The sequence below is a fragment of the Antechinus flavipes genome, chromosome 1, assembly GCF_016432865.1.
Source record: "Antechinus flavipes isolate AdamAnt ecotype Samford, QLD, Australia chromosome 1, AdamAnt_v2, whole genome shotgun sequence".
In the NCBI taxonomy this organism is placed as follows: domain Eukaryota; kingdom Metazoa; phylum Chordata; class Mammalia; order Dasyuromorphia; family Dasyuridae; genus Antechinus; species Antechinus flavipes.
In genome coordinates this window covers 298,647,221-298,659,335 of record NC_067398.1, presented here as the reverse complement: position 1 = coordinate 298,659,335, position 12,115 = coordinate 298,647,221, and positions in this window count along the sequence as shown.

Below are 12,115 nucleotides of genomic sequence, written 5' to 3'. Positions count from 1 at the left end.
GGCCTTTAATAGAGATTTCCCTGTCACTTAGGTTCGTACTAAAAGGACTATAAATCAGATTCTTTTTTATACTTTCCAAAGTGCTCAAACTGAAATTGCCTCTCATGATAATAATGGGCAAAATTTTGATCAGCAGTTGTTAGGCAGATAATCCAAAACGGAAAATTTCTCTTGCAGCATTTTTGTGCATATGTTGACATATGTATTTGTGCGATTTGTGTGATCCATTCTTCAAATGGAATAATGCTCTGAAGATCTCCAGACTCAGGACTAAATGAAGTTATTTAGTTTATTTCTCTGCCCAGAAAATTCCCTGCAATCCTTTGATTGCATCATTTCTCAGACTGATGAAAAGTACCAGACTAAAATAAAACGTGATATCTGTATTTTTTACTCTCTTTGGGTTAGGGAAGGTAATTAAGTACAAAGATTTTTTACTGCCCAGCACATCATACTCATACTGCTTATTCAAGGCCCACTATAATAAAATCATTCCCTTACATAGCTAACCTTCCCCACCATATTAAATTCTTACTCTTCAATTTGACATTTAAGGTCCTATATAAGATTATCCTCTTATTTAGCTAGCCTACTTACTTAATATGTATTTTCCTTTTAGAAAAGTCAGTCTCCTCACTGTCCCTTCAACTGACCATCCTTCTATACTTTGCACATGTTATTCTCTGACTTGGAATGTCTCTTCCTTCTTCTCCATCTAGCCACATTTTATCCACATTTTCATGCACAGGTGAATCCTACGTCTTCTATTACTATATCTCCTATTTATTTGCTTCCTTTTTTGAAGCACTATAGTATCTATAGTTAATATACAATTTCACTTAATAATGTATATGCTGTTATCTTCTCTTGTTATTTAACATATCTTGAACTGAAATTTCTTTGAGGACATGTCTTCAATTCTTTTTGTTATCACTCAGTGTTCCTAGCACCAAGTTGGGTACATTAAATAAAGGGCCAACTGGTTAATTGGCTCAAAAATTCTTCTGTTGAGTTACAGGCTTTAAGGAAGATAAATAAGAGGTAACGAATTGTCTTAACTAAGGACGGTTTTCTATTTGCTTTAATTATGTCAGTGAGAACTTGAAAGCAAGATTTATAGGTAAACCATACTGTAAATAATCTAATGATAATGAAGAATTTATTGACCTGAATCCTGGACAGGTGATATCCATGAAGCAGATTGAATAATCCTAGGACTCCTAGATTCTTGGCCATTAGGTAGGGTTTCAAATAGTGGCAGTTTACTACTGTTCCCTCTCCTCCTTAGAAAAATGTAAGATTTTCAGGTTATTCCATAATTCATTTTTCTTTAAGGAGTGTCATTGCTCTGAATGAGATAGAGATCCTCTAACATTTTAACTCATTGAAAGCCTGGTATGATTAGCTCTACAAATTACAGAAGCTACCTAATCCAACCTACTTTTGCATAAGGAGATAGGCAACCAGGTGGTGCAGTGGACAGAGTACAAGGCTTGAGGTCAAGAATTTCTGAACCTAGATCTCATCTCACATACTTACTAGCTCTGTGTACTTGAGCAAATCACTTAGTATCTGTTTGCCTCAATTTTCTCCACTGAAAAAATGGTGACAATAAATATAACACTGACAATAACTGTGACAATAAATAAATAACACTTGTGTCTCAGGGTTATTGTAATGCCAGAGAAACTGAGTAAGATAGAGATTAGAGAACAATTTAATAATTTATTTAATAGAGAGATTTACTGGGACTGACTGAGACTATCCTCTCAAAGAATCCAGTAGCAAATGTCAGATACAAGAATCTTTTATAGGGTAACAAGAACAATGACATAATTGGGGAGGTACCTGGATGGGGATGATCTAATGGGGGGGAGGAACCTAGGATGAGGATGACATAATGGAGGCAGACACCTAGGATGACATAATGGGAGGTACTGGAGAGACTCCTGATATTCTAATGATGTCTAAAATGGATAAAGACCTTCATCCCATCATACATTAAGAGAGAATGATTATAGCCTGAGGTCTAAGATATAAGGCCTTTATCCTATCAAACATTAAGAGGGAATGGTTATAACCTGAGGCAGAGTAATTAAATAGGACAATTAGGGAAACTATGTCAGGACATTAAAAGAGAATGGTGGCACAACATTATGAGGACAAGTGGAATAGCACTTTGCTATATAGATACTAGTTTAATATTATGATTATTATTATTTCCCCCATGTAGCAGCTTTTCACAATCTTAAGGATAGAAATAATGTCCTCTACAAATTTTGTCTTCTTTGGGTTAAACATACCCTATTTGTTTAATCTTTACATGGCACAAACCTAAAGTCTTTCTCCATTTTGGGGACACTGGTGATGTTCTCTGGCTTATCAATGTCTTTCCAAATGGTGATGTCCAGAGCTGAACACAAGACTTTCTAGAGACAGAAGGGTTTCTACCTCACTATTCCTGGTGTGAGAATTGGATGAAATTTTAGTTCCTATAATGTTATAAAAATTGAATTAGAGAAATACAGAGAATGGGAGGCTAAGAAAAAGAAAATAAAAACAAAAGGGGAAAATATAACCAGGTATTGGAGATTCGGACTTATAAAAAGAAAATGATAATGTAATTAGGGTGGAAATTTAAATAAGAATTAGAGGTCAGAAACTACTTATGTGTGGATGGTAGGAGAGAGGAAATTTAGACTCAAGTTGGGGAAATAGACTCTTCAGATAGGATAGTACTCAGCCAATAAGGAATCAGGGGAAGGATTGAACTACTTCCATGCAAAGATAGTTTTCAACATTTACCCTTGCAAAACTTTTGTTTCAAATTTTTCTCCCTCTCTCTCCTCTTCCCCTGCCTTGGACAGCAAATAATCCAATATAGGTTAAACACTGCAATTCTTCTAAACATATTTCTACATTTATCATTACACAAGAAAAACTAGATCAAAAGGGGAAAAACTGAGAAAGGAAGAAAAAAAAAACCCAAGTAAACAACAACAAAAAGTGAAAATACTGTGCTGTGATCCACAGTCTCCATAGTCTTCTCTGGATGCAGATGGCTCTTTCCATTATGTCTATTGGAATTGCTTTGAATCACCTCATTGTTGAAAAGAGCCAAGTACATCACAGCTGATCATCACATAATTTTGTTGCTGTGTACCTTGTTCTGTAGGTTCTACTCACTTCACTTAGCATCAATTTCTGCAAGTCTTTCCAGGCTTTTCTGAAATCAGGATCGAACGGCTTCCAAATAAGGAAAATGCAGGTATAAAAAAAAAGGATAAGAATTGATTCCAGGCTTTCCTATAATATAGACTACCGGAGTCTGAAGTTGTGAAATTAAAGAATTCACCCCTCTCAAGTCCAATGGAATCGTTTCTCACCACTGAAAGCTATCTGTTTCTTAAAGCAACTCAAATAGCATTAAATGTTTTGGGTGGTCATATCACATTGTATATTAAATCCACTGAAACTGCAAGATCTTTTTCAGCAACCCAACTTGTATTTATCAACTTGATTTTTTTATAATTCAGTATAAGGCTTTGTTTTGCCATATTTAATTCCATCCTTCAGGTATTGCAATAATACTTGTGTCTGAAAAATATGTGTGTGTGTGTGTGTGTGTGTGTGTGTGTGTGTGTATGTGTTTAGTACATCAATCAGTACCTTTTAGAACTAAATGGTCAATTATCCAGCACGCTAGCTTTTTTACATCCAACTTTTCTATTTGTACTTACAACAAGACTTGAAAACTTCTTAAGAAAAGTTCTGCCCATAGTAAAGAATATAATAAGTGAGCTTCTGACCTGTTCTCCTGTGTAACAATTAGATTCTAGCATCTGCTGTTGACTCTTCAGGTGGTCTTGAGTTAGAAAACAAATCCTGGACCAGACCAATAAGAAAGTGTACATTCATTCATTCTATAAGCATTTGTTAAACATTTACTCTCAATAAGCTTACATTCTAGCAGGAACAGGACAGCTACCTTCCTAGACTCCTTAAGGGTGGCATCTTGATGGTATCAGTAGTTTGTTTAAAAGCAAGTGGGGATTTGTGAGGCATACTTTGTGAAGGCAGTCCAGAATTAGTCTCATTTTTTAAAAAGTGATTTTGCTTTCGATTGTCCCGTCTATAAAATTGACTCTTCTAGTTAACTTAATATTACAAAGTACTTTAAGGCTAGAAAAGCAAATTACATATCTCATTTGATCCTTAAAATAATTCTGTGAAACAGATTCTATTATTTTTTATTTTTATTTTTTAGGTTATACATGTATATTCATTTTTTATATATTTCCACATGAGTCATGTTGGTAGAGAAGAATCAGAACAAAAGGGAAAAACCACAAGAAAAAAAAAGAAAAAAAGGTAAAAATAGTTTGCTTCGATTTATATTCAGTCTCCATAGTTCATTTTCTGGATGTGTATGGCATTTTTCCATTCAAAGTTTGTTGGGATTGTCTTGGATCACTGTATTGTCAAGAGCTAAGTTTATCATAGTTGATTATCCCATAATCTTGCTGTTGCTATGTACAATGTTTTTCTGGTTCTGCTTGCTTCACTCAGCATCAGTTCATGTAAATCTTTTCAGGATTTAAAAAAAATCAACCTTTTTATTATTTCCTATAGAATAATAATATTGTATTATTTTCATATACCATAACTTATCCAGCCATTCCCTAATTAATGGCATCCACTTATTTTCCAATTTTTTTGCTATCACAAAAAGAGCTGTTACAAACATTTTTGCACATAGCATGCACAGTTGTGATTTCTTTGGGATATAGAGTAGGTGCTGTTATTATTCCCATTTTACAGCTAAAGAAACTGAAGCTCTAGATGATTTACCCAAAGTTTCCTTGATTTAAAAATTCGGAAAAGGCTTTGAATTTTATTTTAAGAGGTTAAATAGTTGAAAGTATTATGACTAGTAGGTTTATCGATTTTTTTTTTTACATCAAATGAAATGATATAGACAGAATTAGAGGTAATTAGAACTAGAAGGAGATAAATTAGAGACAGAATTAGACAAGTCTCATTTTAATGTGATATAAAGTCTGCTGCTTTGGGGATGGCATAATACTTTCTTTAAATTATATATGTGTATTTGAAATGTGTTTTTTAAAATGCATTTCAAGTGAATTTTGTATATCCAACATTTTGAAATGCCTGTTTTGTTTTTATTTATGTTAAATGTTGGTTTTCTAAATAGATGACATTAGCCACAATTTAAATATGTCTTCATAAACTTTTCATCATTGAATATTGCCAAGTTTTTGACCCACTCTGCTCAATGGGAATGTGTTACTTTGAGCTGATCTCTTTGACAGTGGGAAGTAAGCTCCTAAATTTCAGAGGCAGAATATGATGATGATGATGATGATTTACACTTTTATATAGTTTCTACTTTTTTGTTGTACTTTCACATTAATTATCAAAACAATGGATGCAGGAATGAAGAAAACAATTTACTAGACTTTGAACTAGGCACTGAAATACAAAGAAACTTATCTCTCAACAGGAAAACAAAACATAAATGAACGTTTTCCCTGGCCAGAAAAGGGAGCTTTGTTTTGGGGGAATCAGTTGTTATATCCTCTTCAATAGCAAAGATATTGTTGATTTGATTATTGTTCTCAGAGCAAGAGACCGGGATGAGGCAGGGCAGGAAGAAGATATTCATGTTTGGGGATGGTTCAGATGGCAAGAAGCTTTCCTTAGCTCCGGTTTCCTTGTAGATGACTGGATGGGATGTGAAATAATGGTCTCTGGTCAGCTAAATATCATGAGTTAGGTGAATTTGCATCAGGACCTCTTCAATCTAGGACAGTAGTCCAAAACAAAATGGATTAATGTCCCCAGGAAAAAGGCCGATCTCTAAATCTCCTCTCACAGGTTAGGAAACTAAATATCAGAGTAGTTAAGTAATTTGCCCTAGAACACACAATGAGTCAGGGATGAAGCAAGAACTGGGTCTCTAAACTTCTGAGTTTAGTGCTCTTTCCATTATGCTTTATGATTGGAGACAAGTCAATTCCTGTCAAATTAATAATAGAGTTAGAATACAATTATCCTGAACTCCAAAGAGTGGTTAGGCAGCATATTGGATAGAATCCTGGGCTTAGAATCAGGAACACTCATTTTCTTGAGTTCAAATCTGGCTTCATACACCTATTTGTTATGTGACCCTAGGCAAGGTACTTAACTCTATTTGCCTTGGTTTCCTCATCTGCAAAATGAGTTGGAGAAGGCAATGGCAAACCATTCTTGTCCCATTAAGGGGACAAGAAGAGTTGAAGAAAAATCCAAAGGGCTATTCAAATTGTTTTGTTGTACCAGAATCCCTGTTTTATAACATATTCATTGAAACAAGAAAGCTTTTAGCTTGGACTTGGAAGTCTTTTATTATATAAGTCTTTTTCATTCTAAAGATTCACAGAATAACAGTATCAGGATTGGAAGGGACCTGAGAGATCAGTCATTCCAATCAATAAATAGGAATCATTAATATTATTTTTCTTGGAATTTGACTATCAATGATGATGATATTCATCAGGAAGAATCCTAGACTTTTTTCTATGATTCTACTTTAGATTTATTAAATGGAGTTCCAAAGAGACTCTCTCTGAATGGGGAGGAAAAAAAATCATACAGTTGTATGGCTAACAATTTTTTTTTTGGCCTGGAGGAAGGAGAGGGGTGTGTGGGGGTGGAGAGCTCTTCTATCCCTGTGTTGTTCTCATGATATGATATAGCCATACAACATTATGGCCCTCAAAGAAATGTATCACTCATTAGGAGTGATATTTGAGGAATACTGAAATGACAAAGAGAGGCATATAATGGGAGTGAATGGGCTGCAACACATTACAAACAAGGAATTCTACAGAAGCAGTATGAAGAATGTTATTAAGGAAAAATATGGAGAAAAAAAGTAGACTAGTCACATGGAGAACTGCAGAATAGCTCACATGCTCTACTGGTATCCTGGAAGGCATGTTGGATCAGTGTCTTGCAGTGAACTTATGGAAAGACATGGACAAGAGATAAGATAGGAAAAGATACAAACATTCTTTAGTGGTTTGCCATTGCATTCTATTTTTTTTTTTTTTTGAGTCCAGCTCTTCTATCCCTTTTGCTTATAAATCATCCCTCCTACTGACTCAGGGGTTCTGAGCCTGGGATTTGTGAACTTGTTTTTAAAAATATTTTGATAACTAGATTTCAACATAATTGGTTTTTCCTTTGTAAGCATAACACATTTTATTTTATTTATTTATAGACATTATTCTGAGAAGAAATCCATAGGTTTCATCACACTACCAAAGGTGTCCATGATACAAAGTTAAGAATCTCTGTTCTAACTTTACCTGGAATAGGTAACCTAAGTTTAGCCACAGGAAGAGAGGAAGGATATGTGTGAAACCCATGCCTGTTTTTGAACATAGATCTGTGTTGTTGGCATATCAAACCAATAACTATTCTTGATCATAGCTTTACAGCTGAAAGGGACCTCAGGGGCCAACTAGTCTAATCCCTTCATATTTAGTTAAAAAACAAGTCCAGGGAAATTGTCATACTGGCAGTAAGAATCAGACTGAGTTCAAGTATTCTAACTATAGAACTGTCTTTTTTTCCATTGTAGCCAGGTCAAACCAGTTTGAGAGTGACTTAAAATTTCAATATGAGCATCATGCCTGGGAAACTGACAAAAGCTATAAATCAAGGCATGATTTGTTTTATTGATAGTCTAGATTTAAGAAAGTGATGGAGAAATGTTAGTATTTATGAAAAAAATTAGTTAAACTTGGTGATTGGTGAGGAAGTAAGAAGATTAAACTTAAAAGAAGTGGGACACTTTTAAAGGACCACTTAAGGTTCTTACCAAAATGTAAAGTTCTCTCAGCACTGGTCATCATATGTTCAGAAGCAGGCCCTATATAGTTCTGCTCGGCATGCTTCAATGGATGTGCAAAGGAATAGGGAGATAGCCCTTACTATAAAACATACTGAATTTCTCCCTAAACCTTTAGAAGAGATTGCAATTGTTAAACTAGGATAACATTCTCAACAGAGAATGCCATTATTATCATTAGAACACATTTTTCTTTAGCTCTGCACACTTCATGAATACCATCCTGTTTATAATGTGTGTAAATTATGGATTAAGTGTTGAATTTGGATTCTGGTTGGGGACAATTATAGAAATATTTGGAATGAGGTCTTCTAGAGTTTGAGGAATTTAAAAATCATCAAGAGACTTGATCTGTTTCTCTTATCCGTTTCAATTCCTTCATTTCATGATAACCACCTTTCTGAATGAATGGTTATATTGCTGCTCTGACTCTTCACAAGGGGGAACAAAACTTATCTGTTCAAAGGATTTTTTTTTTTAATGATATTCTATACATGTAGATGGAGACTGGAGAGGGAATACTGCATCCTCATAGTCTGTATCCAGATGGAGGTGGTGGTATAGTAATTCATGGTGGGTATGGGAATGATCCGGAGAGCTTCTTATATCTTTTGGTATAGGAAGTCCAATCCCTGGAATGTTTTCAAGGGTGATTGGTGTGGAACAAGTTGGAGTGAGGATGAAAATATTTTCTGACTAACCTAAGATTAAATAACAAGGGAGAATGTGGAAAATCTTACCTCTGCTACTAAGTATATAGGTCCAGATAGCCTCTATCCAAGGGTTTATTATTGGATAAAAAGGGGAGAACTTTTAAATTTGACTTTAAAAGTGAAAACAAAAATCTAAAGACAATGAATACTTATGGAATACAATCTAACAAGTGCTAGAACAATCTAGTACTCAAGACCTCAAGAAGTGATTTTGACTTTTTTCCCTGTGGGATTTTACTTGTGAAATACTAACTCAAAGGAATAGGATAAAGAGAAAAAACTTCCCACACATAAGATCTTAACAAAGGGCATAAAGTTCTCAATCATATAGCTATGGATAAATGTGTGTGTGTATCTTATGACACCTACTATTAATTCATTTACATTCTTAAGAATGAGACAGACAGAGGTTAAGGGACTTGCCCACAGTACACAGATAGTATTTGTGTTTCTATTTCAATTCATGCCTTTCTAACTCCCAAGTCTAAAGCTTTATATTCACTGTACACTATATTCACAGGTACAAATGCTCATAAATATATCCCTTGGGTTATAGCTAACAAAAGGGCTCCTACAAAATCATCTCAGATTCAATGTATCTATGCATAAAGTTACACTTTCCCACAGCTCCCTCCAATGGAGAAGCAGACAGATGAAGGGAATACATTGACCAGAAAATAGAGAGATATGAAGGGGGCAAAAGTTAACTCCTGTCTCTAACATGGCTTTCCTTTGCTCAATTCTAAATGTTTTTAGTTGTTACTCTCTTTTGCCATCTGCTGGGCATTATCTGCAATGTAGCTTCTTCTGCTATTACAGGAATCATATTGGTTCTTTGTGACAAGTACTACCACTCAGCTAATTAGTTGGAGTAGCCTTCATGCCCCTGAGGTTTGTCTTATGAACTCTTCTTTTTCTGATTTTTATCTCCCATTTACACAGTCTATATCTTATATATACATAGTTGTGTACATATTAGAATGTCAATTCTTTGAGAACAGGAATGATCTTTTTGTATCCTCAGCACTTACTGTACCTGCTACCTAGAAATAGCTTCATAATTGCTATTATTGACTATTGCTTTTGCTAAGAGCTCTTTTGGTTCAAATTCTTGACTTATGGCAATTGATCTACAGTCTCATTGACTTGAATTTTCACTCCCACAGTGCAGATTGTAGCCTGTCCTTGCCTGGAGACCAGTGGAACATGTAGGCTTTCCTGCAATTCTTCATGTCTTCTTTTTTGTTCATACATTTCCCTATTAACATTCTTCACACCACTTCCACACAGTTTCTTGTTTGTAATGTTTAGCAGTCTATTCATTCCTATTATATGCTTCTATTTTGTCTTTTGGGTGATCTTCAACTACATTTCTTTGAGGACCATAATATTCCATAGGCATGTCACATCACAAGTAGTATTTTAAATAAAAAATGAGCCTTTATTTCATTGAGAAATTTAAGATCATTGAAAGACTTTTATAATTTTCCAAAAGTAATATAATTTGCTTCACTGCTCTTCAATTCTAGGTTCAATTCCTTATCCATTTTCAGTGTTTACATATATAAAGACATAGACATATAGGTATTTATAGGTATACTTACATACTTTACACAAACACACATATATGTTATCCCAAAAATCTCAATGATTTTAATTTCTTAAAGCTTAAATATATGTAGTATATTATATAATTACACATAATAGTATATTATATTACTAATTATATAATATATAATACAAATAACTTGTACATAGTACATGTGGACACTAGACACACATATATTTTATACTATATTTGTTTGTGTGTATATGCACATATATATATGTATATTTTCATATTTATAGAACAGCTCTATAGGTTGTCCTTTTATTTGTATATTATAACATGGACAGTAACTATTTTTTGTAAACTTGGTTTTTCCAGTATGGATGACAGTTATAGTTTTGAGTTATAAATAGTTTGTTATAATGAATAGTTAAAATTCTTACCCAAGATGCTCTGCAGTGTATTATGACTAGATTCATTTAGCATGACACTTGTGAGCCAAGCAGCTAAAGGACCTCATCATCAATAGGGAATTCCTTTTCAACTTGAATTCTGTAGTGACCTCCTCCATAATATCAGCAAATACCTCTGGCATTCATTCAAATTTCTATATTATTCCTTTTTATTATTAATAATCAGCATCATTGAATAGTTGTTATTGACATATAGATGGGAGATGAGTAGTACCTCAATGGAGGAGAGCCATTAAAGAAGCATTTTGGGGCAGCAATCAGATTACTCTGGATCAGGCTATTTTAAGAGTCTGAGATCCAAGAATAATACAACACTCAGTAGTCTAAGAAAGCACCATCAGAATCAGCTCAGACTGAGCCTATAAGGAGAAATAAGGAGAGCCTAGTCCTAACATCAAGTCAAAAGTCAAGAAGTAGGTTGAAAGAAAGAGAGGACACAAAAAAGAATAGTTATCAGGGTGATAGAGATATACTTAAAGATATAAACCCAGAAAAAGAGAATGACCCCAGAGCATCTATAATAAAAGCTCACCCCTCTCCCCAACCAAAACACAACAGCAACAATTAAAACATCTGGAGAACAAATTCAATTAGAATTTCTGGAGGAGATGAAAAAAAAAATGGGGAAAAAAGAGCTAAAAATTGTGTTAATAAATGAAATGAGAGAAAAACTGGAAAAGAAATGAGAATTATGGAGGAAAGAATTGGAAAGGAAAGCAACAGCTTCACACAAGAATATAAACTCTTTCATAAGCTACAAATTACCTGAAAATAAGAATAGATGAAAAAGAAACCAATGATTCCAAAAAACAAGAAGAAATATTAAAACAAAGTCAAAAACTAGAAAACATAGAAGAAAATACAAAGGATCTCATAGCAAACAAACAAACAAATAACAACAAAATGTACTTGAAAAACTGACTGAGAAAAAAATTTAACAGTCAGTGGACTATCTGAATACCATTAAGGAAAAAAAGAAAAAAGAACCTAGATATAATATCTCAAGAAGTCTTAAAAGAAAACTGCCCAGATCTCTTAGAATCAGTGGGCAAAATAGAATACAATTCAGTGATCACTTCCTGAAAGAAATGGACAAATGAAAATCTGTATAAATATAGCAAAATTCCAGAGTTCCCTAGTGCAATTAAAAAAAAAAAAGCAAAGAAATAGGAAGAAACCAAAGTGAGAACCACAGAATGATTTAGCATCTACCACCCTAAAGGATCAGAGATCTTATAAGACAATATTCCAGAAAACAAAAAATATATAGGTTTACAGCTAAGAATAATACTCAGAAAAACTGAGCACAATACTACAAGGAAAAAATGTTTTGTTTTTTTTAAACAAAACAGAGAAGTTTCAAGTATTCCTGATGAAAAGATCAGAACTGTAAGAAATGGTGAAGGAAATAGTTTTAGAGAAATCTGGGGAAAGATTTATATGAACTGATGCAGAGCAAAAT